At 38.0% G+C, this 12,187-nt stretch overlaps 1 non-coding gene across 1 annotated transcript; it reads right to left on the bottom strand.

The window, feature by feature from the left end:
* Positions 1 to 11,154: 11,154 nt before the first annotated feature.
* On the bottom strand, positions 11,155 to 11,227 carry TRNAE-CUC (transfer RNA glutamic acid (anticodon CUC)). Its single transcript has one exon. It is a non-coding gene; the product is annotated as a tRNA-Glu (tRNA).
* Between the last annotated feature and the right edge of the window lie 960 nt (positions 11,228 to 12,187).

Here is a 12,187-nt window from a genome sequence, read left to right as displayed (position 1 = left end):
TATTGGTGGCGAAGGATGAAGAAGGACATTGTTGAGTATGTTTCGAGGTGCCTAAATTGCCAGCAGGTTAAGTATGAGCACCAGAGGCCAGGTGGCCTACTCCAGCAGATGACTATACCTGAGTGGAAGTGGGAGCGCATTACTATAGACTTCGTAGTTGGGTTTTCATGGACCTTGCAGATGTTCGATGTAGTTTGGGTCATTGTCGACAGGTTGACCAAGTCATCACACTTCATTCCGGTTGTCACTACGTATACTTCAAAGAGGTTGGCCCAGATTTATATTCAGGAGATAGTCCGATTGCACGGTGTTCCTATTTCCATCATATCTGATAGAGGCCCTCAGTTCACTTCGCATTTCTAGAGAGCAGTACAAAGTGAAATGGGAACCCGGGTAGAGCTCAGCACAGCCTTTCATCCACAGATCGACGGGCAGTCGGAGTGGACAGTTCAGATCTTGGAGGACATGCTCAGAGCGTGTGTGATTGATTTTGGAGGGTAGTGGGATCGATTATTGCCTTGGCCAAGTTTGCTTATAACAACAGTTATCAGTCCAGCATCGAGATGGCTCCATTTGAGGCTTTATATGTTCGACGATATCGTTCTCCCATCGGATGGTTTGAGCCCGACGAGGCTAAGTTATATAGTACTGATTTGGCGAAGGATGCCTTGGAAAAGGTAAAGTTGATTCAGGAGTGACTCCACACAGCACAGTCTAGATAGAAGAGTTACGCGGATCAGAAGGAGTGTGATTTATCATTTATGGTGGGCAAGAAGGATCTCTTGAAAGTCTCGCCGATGAAGGTGATCATGAGGTTCGGGTAGAAGGGCAAGTTGAGCCCAAGGTTTATAGGCACATTTGAGATGTTGAGACAATTTGGGGAGCTTGTATATGAGCTTACATTGCCTCCTAGTCTATCAGGAGTTCATCCGATTTTCCACGTGTATGCTTCAAAGGTATCATGTCGACAAGTCGCATGTATTAGACTTAGCATGATTCAGATAGATGAGAGCTTGGGTTATGAGGAGGAGCCAGTCGCCATTGTTGATAAGCAGGTTTACCAGTTGAGGTCCAAGAGGATTTCCACGGTAAAGGTTCAGCGGAGGGGCCAACCAGTCGAGGAGGCGACTTGGGTGTTCGAGGAGGACATGCGGAGCAGATATTCACACTTATTCAACACTCCATGTATGATTCTAGACCCGTTCGAGGACTAACATTAGTTTAAGAGGTGGAGAATGTAACGACCAGACCGGTCATTTTGCTTTCTAGAACCTCGTTCCCCTAAATAAGACTCCTCATATGTGCGTTTACTATTTTATGACTTGCGGGGATGGTTAGTTAGGGATTTGGAAGGGTTCGGGTTAAAATCGGAACACTTAACTCTGTTCCGGGGTCAAATTCACAAAAGTCAAACTTGGTCAACTCTTCCAACTTAAAGCTTCAACAATGAAATTCATTCTTTCGAATAGATTCTGGATACCTGAAAATCAAAGCCGATTATTCACACAAGTCATAATACATCATACGGAGCTACTCATGCCCATAAATTACCGAGTGCAGTGTAAAAGCTCAAAACGACCGGCCGGATTGTTACAGTGTGTGTGTGTATGTGTGTGTGTGTGTGTGTGTGTGTATGTGTATGTATGTGTGTGTGTGTATATATATATATATATATATATATATATATATATATATATATATATAAGTATATGTGTGTGTGTGTGTATTATATATATAATTTATATTGTTAAATATATATATAGATTGTAAATAACAATAATTTAATTTTTGACCACTAAAACTGACCTAAATCGGTCGGTATATTTATAATAATTTTAAAAACTTATTTTTGTTATGGGAGAAAAATAATTGAGCATGGGCGGGAAATATTTAATCAAAGTTTCCGACCGAGTTCGGTCGGTGTACTTGAGGTCAAACGGTCAAAAGTTATTTTATTATTACCAACCGACATTTCCGACCGAAGTCGGTCGGTAATATTCTAATTAGACTAAGAGACGAGTTTTATTTCCCATTTTCATCTTTCCCCTCTCTCTTTTCTTTCTCTCTTCCATCTCTCTTTCTCACACCTTTCTACCCAAATCCCACCCAAAATCAAGTCCCCATCCCCAAATTCGAAGCCCCGCCTCCCCCAGCCCTACCAGTGTTTCTCCGCCCGCCACCTGCCACTGCTGCCTGCCGACTGCCGCTTCCACCACTGTCACTCCCCTCCCGCTGCCACTACTGCCATTCACTTTCAAGGTTAGTGTTCTACCTTATTAGCCTTCTAATTTTTAATTCATTTCATGCCTAATATAATTTTATGCATTTTGTTTTGAGCTTTTGTCTATTTCGGATTTATGTGACTAAATAGGGTTTTTGAACTACATTGTAATTAAAGCAAACTATATTGTAACTAAAATTGATCATGCACTAATAAAGGTGTATAAATTATTTAAACTAGTTAATTTGTGGTGTATAAATTATATAAACTAAGGTTTAGTGCTCTTAATTTATGAAGTTGGATGCTCTTAATTTTGTTTATTGCTTTTAGAAATAATTTATTATTTTAGGGTTTATTTATTGTTCTATTAGTGTTTATTGCCACTCAGATCGCAACAGTGGTCTGGATCGCAGCAGGGGTCTAGATCGCAGTAGGGTCTAGATCGCATCCATCTTCATCAGCGACCCCGTCTCCATCTCCACCGAGTTTGTCTCCTAGCATTTCTAGACTTTTCCTTCGGGATAGTAGCGCTGAGCCTGATGCCTCCCCTTATACGCACTCTTCAGATTCATCATAGAATGATGATCCAGAGGAAGTGCGGTATGATCGTTATCATAGGATGATCATCAGACCTGAGGTCAATGGGTAAGATTTATTTATTACTTCTTTTTTTTTTTGCTGAACTATACTAGCTAGTCTTGTTTATTTAATGTAATTGCTATGTTGCAGGTTCATACCTAGTCATCAGACTACAAAGATAATCTCTGAAGCTCTTGGCCGGTTGTATGATGCACCCTATGCGACTTGGAGTGAATTTCCACCAGAGCTCGTGGAGCAAATTTTCAACCAATTTAAGATTTTAATACAATTCTTATCTATTTAAGCATTATCTTAACAATAATTTTATCTAACATCACACACTTCATTTGCAGACTAAGTGTGCCTGGGAGGACCGGCATAATAGTGTCATTCTTACAAATTTTGAGTTCAAATGTCGTAAGAGACTATTTGATTCCTTCTGTTCTGCTCAGAAGAAGAGCAAGAAGCCTTCATGGGTTCTACCGCACATATGGGAGGATCTGCTAAGGCAGTGGACTAATGAGAAATTTGAGAAGAGGAGTGAACAGGTAAAGAAGGCCCGGGCATCTGAGAAGGGCGGCTCCTTGCACTGTGTGGGTGCAAGGAGCATGGGGACTGCGAGGAGACTACTGGTAATTCCTTAAAATATTTAATTCTATTTTTATCGAAATATATTTATATATTTTAATTTAGTTTACATGTTTTATTATATTCTTAGGAAAAAATATATGGGAGGAAGATAACTCATGATGAGTTCCTCATGGAAACTCACATCCGGAAGAAGAAAGCACTGACAGATCCAACTAAATGGGTCGAGGACCGGGCGGAGACTACATGTGTAAGTTTCATAGCTACTATAACTTGAAATTAATGTTTATAATATTATATAGTTAATAATTTTCTATCTTTTAAATAAAGGGCCGCTACAAGACTAATGTGGAGACATACACTTAGAGTTTGCCAACGAATGAGCAAGGCGAGCGACCATCTCTTTCAGACGAGGAAGTGCAGAAGATATGGTTGGATGTTGTCGGTGGTCCTAAAATGGGATAGCATACGGCCTTCCAGAGAGATCATTTTGGCGCTACATGGCTGGATTGCAAGGTATAGGGACTTACGCCCAGGGCGAGGCAATTGATAGGTCGACTCTTTCTTCTATGGAGAAGAAGATCGCAAAGCTGATAGAAGAGCTTGAAGAGACAAAGGCTATAGAACAAAAGAGAGATAAACAATTTGATACCCTTCAAGTTCAGCTAGAAAAGAGGGACCAACAATTTAATGTCCTTCAAGGTCAGCTGGCCAATCTTCTTGCTAGTGGTGATTTCCCTATTCCCCGGTCTCGTGAGCCTTCCCCAGATGTGTCTCCTTCTCGTCGTGATCCTTCAAACCATGACGACGATGAAGGTTCAAGTATTGGAGATAGAGATGATGTAGCACAAAATACTCATTGAATGATGTTTGAATATATAACTTGTGAAACGTTTTGTTGTTGGGTATGATGTTTTGTTAATATAGTTTAGTGGAGATGGAGATGATGTTTTGTTAATATAGTTTTCATAGTTGTTATTGTTGTTGTCATTATTGTTATTGTTGTTGTTGTTGTTGATGTTGTTATTGATTAAATGGCAGCAATGTAATGATTCCACTATTGGTGTTTGGTTGTTGGCAGGTGGTGCAGCTATAAAACAGTTGTATTCTGTCAAAACTCATCCCAGCAAATCGACCACCTACCGACCGAATTCGGTTGAAAATGTTCAATTGATTTCCCAGAAATTTAAATTTACTGACCGACTTCGGTCGGAATTGAACAACTTTAAAAAAATGAATAATTAAAATTCCTAACGAAATCGGTCGCTAATTTTAAAAATAATTAAAAAATATTTTTAAGAATACCGACTGATTTTGGTCGGTAAGTTTATTTTGTGTCAGAATATTTGTTCAAAATACGTTGAAAATATCACAACCCAAAATCCATTAAAGGTCGTGATGGCGTCGGACGCCGCTGTCAGGCAAGCCAAAAATAAACATTGATTTGATTCTCATTTTTAATATTTTTGGAATCATATTTTCTTAAATTAAATAGTAAAAGATGGAATTTTCAGAGTAAATAATAATATTTTAAACAATTTCAGTACAGAATAACCCATAATCACCCCCAAAACTCGGTGTCAGAAGTGCATGAGCATCAACTAAGAATATAAAATAAAATACAGCATCTGTCTGGAATACAAATTTGGATAGGAGAAATATAAATACTCTAAAGGAGATTCTGCTGGCTGCGGGTCGTAATATGGAATGCAGCTCACGTAAGTCCCTGCATGCATACACGCCTCTGCTCTCACCAGACCACTAGTCACATATGTACCTACACAAAAATGTGCAGCAAGTGTAGTATGAGTACGTAATCAACGTGTACCCAGTAAGTATCTTGCCTAACCCCGGAGGAGTAGTGACGAGGGGTCGACATCAACAGTTACTAGTGGCCCAATAATATCATGTACGGTAAAGAGGTAAGTAAATGTGAGGCAGCGTAAATAAGTGAGATAAACAAGTATAGATCATGTGGTACAAATACCCCTCTTTACGAGGAACTCAAGCTCTCCATTAGAAGTTACCTCCTTAACCGAAGCATATATATATATATGAATATAGTGGATCTCATCAGATAGATTTTTACAACCCAAATCAGGAAGACTTACAGATACTCTGGCTTCTTGCCAAATATTACGCACGATTCCATGAGGATATGATATAGAAAAAGCCAAGGTGTACGGCCCGCTGCAACATAAAATTTAAACTGTGCACTGTCGAGGGTCGAACGACGCGAACCATAGATGCATCTATTAAACTATCGAGGCGAACGGCCCGCTCCCATGAGTGTGGTACATAAATCCTGTCGAGGCGAATGGACCGATCCCATAAGAGTGAAATACATAATCCTCCCGAGGCGAACAGCCCGATCCCATTAGAATAAGAAGGTTTGATGGGTCTTTGACCCCACTCACGAATAAGCGTGTGAGTTGTAATTTCATTTAACCAAAAACCTTTCAATGAAGTATATATATCACGGAAACATGCTGTAAGGGGAGTAAAGTTATTCGGTGACTAATCAAGAACTCGTGAAGTCTCTACAATAGCAAGTCTAGTCTCAAGTAGAAATGCAAAGCAGAGGAATTTAATAGGAGAGAAAATGCTCAAATAGTGCAGCTACATCATGATGTGAACCTAAGCCTACCCGGACAATAATATGAATGTAGCTATGTACGAGTTCTCGTCACCTCGCACGTACGTAGCCCCCACGACAAGTAGTACACATCAATATACCACACCTAGGGGTAATTTTCCCCTCACAGAGTTAGACAGGAGACTTACCTCGCTCCGAAACTCCATAACCGGCTCCAAAGCCTCTCTAACACCTCAAACCGATGCCCGTCGCTCCAAACTAGTCAATTAAGATGCAACCCAATCAAAATGTACTCTAATACTCATAATTAATCAATTTATAACAATTTTCAACTCCGCTCGAAAAATTAATAAAGAAACCATCGGGCCCACGTGCCCGGATTCCGAAAATTTTCAAAGAAAAACACTACCCACAGCACTACGAACTCAAATATATAATTTATTCTCAATTTCATGCCCAAATTCGTGATCAAAATCCAAGAATACCAATTTCTAGGTTTTTCTTCAAAATCTCAAATTTTTACCAAATTTCCATGCTTGAATCCACATAAAAACTATGTATTTGACTCAAAATAGACGGGAGTCACTTACCTCGTAATAGATGATGAAATCCCCTCTTCAAAAGCTCCAAAAATCGCCCAACCAAAATGAAAAATGGGTGAAATGAACCCAAACCCCGCTTAAAAGCATTCTGCCCAGCCCGACTGTCGCACCTGCGGCCTCTTTGCCGCATCTGTAGTCTCGTAGGTGCGGCCAAAACCTCGCACCTTCGCAATCCCTCTGCCTAGCATGACTCCGCACCTGCGCCTTTCCTTTCGCATATGCGCCTACGCAGGTGCGTACATACCCTCGCACCTGCGACGCACCTCCGCATCTGCGACCTCGCAGGTGCGGACAACCCTTCGTACCTACGGTCACTGCCCAGCTTCGCCCAAACCACACCTGCGACCATTGGCTCGTACCTGCGACCTCGCACCTACGGCCCTTTTTGCGCAGGTGCGATCACACCAGATATCAGCTGCCTCATCTTTTTTTCCAAGTCCAAACTCGATCCGTTAACCATCCGGAATCCACCCGAGTCCCTCGGAGCCTCAACCAATTATACCAACACGTCCCAAAACACATTACAAACTTACTCGAGCCTTTAAATCACATCCAACAACATCGAAACTACGAATCACCCTCCAATTCAAACTCAATGAACTTTAGAACTTCAAACTCCTACAATTGATGCCGAAACCTACCAAATCACGTCCGATTGACCTCAAATTTTGCACACAAGTCATAATTAGCATTATATATCTATTCCAACTTCCGGAATCGGAATCCGGCCCCAATAACAAAAAGTCCAGTCCCAGTCAAACTCTCCAAAAACCTTCAAATTTCTAACTTTCACCAAATGACCTACGGACCTCCAAATCCACTTTCGGACGCGCTCCCAATACCGGAATCACCATACGGAGCTATTCCCAGACTCAGAATCTCAAACGGACATTGATAACAATGAAATGAACTTCAACTCAAATTATTGAAATTCTTCCAAAATGCCAACTTCCATAATAGGCGCTGAAACGCTCCCGGGTCATCCAAAACCCGATCCGAACATACCCCTAAGTCTAAAATCATCTTACGAACCTGTTGGAACCTTCAAATACCGATTTCGAGGCCATTTACTCAAAAATCACATCTTAGTCACTCTTTCCAACTGAAAGCTTCCAAAATGAAAATTTTCTTTCCAAATCAACTTCGAACTTTCTGAAATTAAATTCCGACCACGCGTACAAGTCGTAATACCCGAAGTGAAGCTGCTTAGGGCCTCAAACCGCTGAACAACATGCTAGAGCTCAAAACGACCGATCGGGTCATTATAGAAAATTACCGACCAACTTCAGTCGGAAATATCGACAGCCTAAGGTCGATAGCCGTTAGCGACCACCATTATTTTTTCGACGAATTGAAAACGATCGGAAATCGGTCGATTTTCTGGATACTTTATGATAGTTTTTTAGTAGTGTATAAACTCAATTATACCATTTTACGGGTAAACACTTGTCAAAAGTAAATTTTAATGAATTTATTGGAAATTTAAAAATAAAAGTTGAATGACTTTATGAGAAAGAACAAAATATTATTCTATTAGGTTTGCGGTAAAATGTGAGTAACCATCCTGTAACGACCCGACCGGTCGTTTTGAGCTCTAGTGCGTCGTTCGACGGTTTGAGGCCTTGAGCAGCTTTACTTCAAGTATTATGACTTGTACGCGTGGTCAAAATTTAATTTTGGGAAGTTTGGAGTTGATTTGGAAAGAAAATTCTCATTTCGAAAGCTTTAAGTTGGAAGAATTGACTAAGGTTGGATTTTTGAGTAAACGACCTCGGAATCGGGATTTGAAAGTTCCAGTAGGTTCGTATGTTAATAAGTGTACGAGTCATATTATTAGTGATATGGGGTCTAAGGAGAGCCCTAAGTCTAAGTCAAGTTGAAAATTATATGATAGACTAAAGTTCCAAATACGTACACAACAAACCTAACTTTGGATGAGCATGCCTACATATATATGTCTATATATATATGTATGTATATATACATACATATAAATGAAAGATTTTTGAGTCTAGTTTCTAACGCTTTAAACCGTTCGTCATTTGGATATTTCTACAAGGAGTTTTGGACGTTTTAGTAAAAGGTGTCCAAAGTTCTTTCACACAAAACCTAACTTTGGACGAGCATGCTTATATATATATGCCTATATATATATATATATATATATATATATATATATATATATATATATACATACATACATATGAAAGTTTTTCGAGTCTATTTTCTAATGCTTTAAACCGTTCGTCATTTGGATATTTCTACAAGGAGTTATGGACGTTTTAGTAAAAGGTGTCCAACATGGGGAAAACTTGTAATACGAGGTACAACCTGCACAGCGCAAGGTACAACTCGCTGAAGCATCTATGCCTATATAAGGCAGTCACGGGCAGCAACCAATTTTGGAAATTTTCTTGAGCTAAGGATTGGTTCTTTCATGGTGGATTCGACCTTGGGGACTACTTAAGAATACAATGTGAGTTTTTTTTGGATATTTTAAGCTAATAACATCCTATTAATACTAGTATTAACATCCTTCAATCTTTGAAATTCCTAGAAATCATTCAAGTTGTTCAAGAACACCAAATTTCCCAAACATTAAAATTTTAAGGAAAAGCTTCAAGAAGGTAATACTAATGCTTCAAGCTCATTTCTTATGAGTCGGTGAGAGTAATTCTAATATTTGTTTCAAGTTGTTATGGTTGGATAATTGATTTCATAAACCCTAGTTCATGGCATGAATAGTGTTCTTGAGAAAATGAGGAAAAGATAAATAGTGTTCTTAGAAATAAAATTAAAGGATGCAATGAACCTATGGAATCATTTTTCTAGCTTAGTTGGAAGTGTTCAACTAAGTAATCACCAAATTGAATGTTTTGAAAATGTTGGTTAAGGAAGACGATGAATAGTAATTTGGCGATGTTGGAGAATTAATGTAGTATTATTGATGACTTCAAATAGGTATTAAATGATAGGAGTGGAGTTGAATGTGCTAGTAAGTGAACCTATTAGACGATTTGAGTTGGAGGCTAGTAGCCAACTTGTGAGCCATAAATGGATATTGATAAATATTTTTGAATCATATTTTGATTGTAATTGAGATTGTAATTGTAGATATCAATTTATTGGTGGCGTATGAGCATTTTGCTCAATGTTACGATGTCGGAGGAGGATTAAAAGCTTGTGAATGTTAATAAAGTGAAAGCGAGTTTTGGAGCGTTGGGCATCGGTCGAGTTGTTTGAAAGGCTTGGGAGCCGGCTATGAAATTTCGGAACGAGGTAAGTCTCTTGTCTAACCTTGTAAGAGGGAATTTACCCCCTAGGTGATTTAAATTAATAATTGTTAATTGTGGGGGCTACGTATGCACGAGGTGACGAGAGTCCGTGCGTAGCTACTAATATTACTAAGTCCGAATAGTTTAGGACTCAAATCATGAATTACTTGTGATAATTGCATCTTTCAGTTAATTGAAATATTGGAATTTTTGTTGTAAATTGGTAGAGGAAATAATAAGAGACTTAAATTTCACATACTTGAATTTTTGCTCAAATTATTTAACTGTTGCTATAAACTATACATCCTGGTGTGTAAATCTTAATAAATATAAATATATTCTCATTCTAGAGGTACATAAGAAAATGTCCTCTTTTCTTATGGAGCGGGCCGAACGCCTCGACAGTATAGATGCATCTATGGATCGCGTCGCACGTCCCTCGGCAGTGTACACAACACTCTGGATGGGGCCAAACGACCTCGGCAGACATCGTGCCTAATAATAATAATTACACGATACTTCGCTATTTATTACAGCTTGTGAAATTAATTAATAAATTGGGAATGGTCGCATTTGAAGGAATTTAATTATTTCTGCTGGTTAAAGAAAATTATTGTTAATCTTATAAATCATGTTGATTTAATATTTTTATTTTTAATATTATTGACCCTTAATGAGTGTCAAAGTCGATCTCTCGTCACTACTTCTTCGATATTAGGCTTGATACTTACTGGGTACACGTTGTTTACGTACTCATGCTACACTTGCTGCACATTTTTGTGCAAGTACGTATATGTCTAGCGGCCTTGTGGGCGCAGAGGTGTGGTTAATGTTGAGACTTAGGTGAGTTGTATTTTATATTACGATCCGCAACCAGTAGAGTCTCCTTCAGAGTTATTTATATTTTTCTTGTCTAATTTGTATTCTGGACAGTTGTTGTATTTTATTTTGTATTCCTAATAAATGCTCATGCACTTATGACACCGGGTTTTGGAAGGATTATGGGTTGTTCTGTATTGAATTTGTTAAAAGTATTATTATTTACACTGTAAATCCCCATTCTTTACTATGTATATTAAAGGAAACTATGATTTCAAAAGTAATAAAAATGAGAACCCAATTTAGTATTTATTGTTGGCTTGCTTGACAGTGATGTCCGGCGACCGTAATGAATTTTGGGTCGTGACACATCCATTGTTACTGCCAAGGCATGAAATTAACGTTAATTCTCGTCACTCTCATAATTGAAGAAAAAAGGAGGAGTCCTAAAATGTTGAAAAGGAAAATATAATTTTCCGTTGCCGGGAATTGAACCCGGGTCTCTCGGGTGAGAGCCAAGTATCCTAACCGACTAGACTACAACGGACTGATGAAGTTCTTTTACTGCATATCATTAAGATTCAAACTTTTCTTGTTTTGTTTTGCCATGTGGCATAAAGATTTTTGTATCTCATAATATTATTACATTAATGGAATTACTGTGGAAATATTTTTACATTGATTAGGTATAAGAATTTCATTTTATAGTATTGATATTACAAGAAATTCTGATTGCTCTTTACCCCTCCAAGAATAATGTAGTTGCTCTAGTGAAGTTATTGATTCAGTCACTGTTAGAGACCCATTTCTTTTATAAATCATGGAAATTTTGTTAAAATTTTCTACGTTTCAAATAATCAAATAAATTAGTATTTAAGATACAATATTGATCGCAGTTTAACACGATTCTGCAAAAGCGCTTCTCGTTATCTCAAGACAAGATATGAAATAATATGTCCATAAGTTTGCATATCATTTTGTTTGACTGAAAATTCATGACATTATCATTTTATCGATTCAAACAAAATTCTAAGTCCACTTCAACAGTTTGCTTATCATGTATAGAGTTTATTTTATGTAGTTTAAGTTTTGTGCACTGATATGTGATATTTATATTATCATGTTAAGTATTCTTATGATAACAGGTAAATTCCATAACAGCATTTAATAATATCTTGAAAAATAAAGTTATAATTTGCTATAATAAATTGAACAAATTACACTAATATATGTTATCAACGCATATAAGTCTGGCATCAACTTGGATAAAAATTCTTGTAGTTTATTTAATCTCAAATGCATTTATTTTCATTGGTAACAGACAGTGGAGTGTGGAATGTGGACATACATGAGAAAATTTCGCATTCACAGGTCCAGGCTTTCTGTCAACTCTGCATTAGTCAAAAATATCTCAAGATTCTGATTATTCGTTACCAAATACAAAGAAAAACCAAATAAAAATTCTTCTTTTTTACTTCAAAAGTTTGTATCTTTCATCTTATTTACA

The sequence above is a fragment of the Nicotiana tabacum genome, chromosome 13, assembly GCF_000715075.1.
Source record: "Nicotiana tabacum cultivar K326 chromosome 13, ASM71507v2, whole genome shotgun sequence".
In the NCBI taxonomy this organism is placed as follows: Eukaryota; Viridiplantae; Streptophyta; class Magnoliopsida; order Solanales; family Solanaceae; genus Nicotiana; species Nicotiana tabacum.
Note: the sequence above shows the minus strand (reverse complement) of the source record. Positions and strands in the feature narration are given on the sequence as shown.